Genomic DNA, 2,295 nt, shown 5'->3' on the forward strand with positions numbered 1-2,295 from the left:
GGAGTAGGGGTGGGGGTGGGTGGGGGGTCAGGTTTGTAACATAACGAAACGAGATACAGACGGCTAAGGAAAATAGAAAGGTGTGTGGGGTGTGTGGGATGACTGAAAGAGGGACGTGGAAAAAAGGGTGGGGGGTTAATATAGCAGTCTGCTTTGCTTAAGGTTTTGTGAAAGTTTCACTGTATTTCAAGATGATTGTTTTTATCAAAAGTGCAACTTTTGTAGCTTTTTAGTGCGATAGATAGTGTTGATGTAGGGGACTTTGCTTACATTATAATTATACTGTTGTTTTTGTTGTTGTTGTTGTTGTTGTTGCTGTTGTTGTTGATGCTGTTGTCCTAATTGTTGTTGTGATTATTTGTGTTGATGGTACTGTATTAATGTATTGTTATTATTACTGTAGATATAGTTGTTGTTCTTCTCTGTGACAAGAGGATGTTTCGTTATGAAAACATCCATATCACTTTGGAACCTACTTATTATATAATTTATTCTGATACTTCCTCCAGGAGGCAGGGGAGAAAGAAGAGCAAGAAAAAGAAAGACGTAATGGTACTGACAACAACAACAACAACAGCAACAACAGCAGTAGCAACAACAGCAACAACAACAACAACAACAACAACAGCAGCAGTAGCAACAACAGCAACAACAACAACAACAACAGCAACAACAATGTCGATAACCACAGCCCGAACAAGCATCCTTTTAACCGAAGCCCCTCGACTGCCTCTTGCGACCTAACTCCCTCCGCCACTGAAACCAAAGGCGGCACACCTCAGAGACGATGGTCCAAGCCCAGCTTCGCCCAGACCAGCAGGCGAGTCCGGTTATTGCTTCGTGCTAACAGTTGCTTCTATAAACTGAACTCCAAGAAGAAAGGAGGCGATGATAAAAAAGCTGCCGTGCTTGTTAATCCGCCGGAAGAAGAACTTCCTAAGATTCCTCGCTTTTCCACCTTCATGTCGGCTGAGGCTCAGTTTGCTCTTCTCAAAGGTTACGAAGACATTCTCCACGAGAAGCTAGCGGCCAAATTCCCTGAGTACAACGGTATGCTCAAGAGGAACAGAACACCGATACAAAGAGTGAACATTCGCCGGAAGAACTCGGTGGACGGACTTGAAGATGCCGAGGAAGAAGATGAAAATGTCGACGATGCAGATAAAGAGGAGAGCCCCAAGACTGATGTCAACACTCAGTATGATGCACACACAAATGAAAAATGGAGAAAAGAAAATCAAAGCAGTCTTTTCCTAACAGAGAACCGACCTCTCGTCTATGAAGCAGACAACAGATCTCTGTCTCTCCCTTTCTCTCCGTCGATGATGCTGAAGAAAAGCGTCAGTCTCCCTATGACGTCCACAGCAGTGCGGTCTCGAAGTATTGATACTTCGAGCATCCGCTCAGAGCCCATGTTAAAATCCAACCCTAACGTTGCCCTGAGAAATCTGCGACGCCTGTCTGTTTCCCTAACCAACCCGAACGCAGGGTACCCCAAGCCTCACCGGCGACAAGGGATGAGAAAGATATTTGGAGACGGAGACGAGGATGAGGAAGGGGAGGACGGGTTCTATTCCCTCCGGAGGTACGGGAGTATGCCTAGTGTGAGCAGTCTGCCGCATGACAGAAGGATCGTCATGTCTCACAAGCTGGAGAACGCCATGGACATTCTTGACGTCATCAAAGCTCAAGAAGGTCACACTTTGTCCCCGAGGACAAAGGTCAAGGATAGGACGAAGCTTGCGCCTTTGTCGGCCTACAATTCGTGGGCCGCTGATTGGAATAAAGAGTTCAAAGTTCAATAAGGTTGGGGCTTTTTTTCGCTAATGTCAGAGAGTGTGGTTGGGGGGGGGGGGGCGGGGTGGAGAGAGAGAGAGAGAGAGAGAGAGAGAGAGACAGAGAGAGAGACCGACAGACAGACGGGGGGGAGGGGAGAAAAACAGCACCTGCACTAGGTACAGCAGTGGCAGGAACCATCAGAAACTGAAACAAGAATTACTTTAACTTCCTTTTATACATGTACCATATTTTTCAGTGGTAGTAACGCAGAAGAATTCCTTCAAGGATTGCATGTAAATCCTCACTTCCTTGACAGGGGGGTATGATTAACAAAGCCACTTTATTGCCACTTTAATTAATCCAAGGGCAGTTTGCTAAACAATTATTTAGCACCACATGGCAGTGTGCGAGTATTTCGTGTTTTTGTTTGTTTGTTGATGATTTTTGTTTCTATTTTTCTTTCTCTCACCCTTTCTTTCTTTCTTTACTAACTTGTTTTTAAATTAATTAAATAAT

Source organism: Aplysia californica, unplaced genomic scaffold, assembly GCF_000002075.1.
Source record: "Aplysia californica isolate F4 #8 unplaced genomic scaffold, AplCal3.0 scaffold00103, whole genome shotgun sequence".
Taxonomy (NCBI): Eukaryota; Metazoa; Mollusca; class Gastropoda; order Aplysiida; family Aplysiidae; genus Aplysia; species Aplysia californica.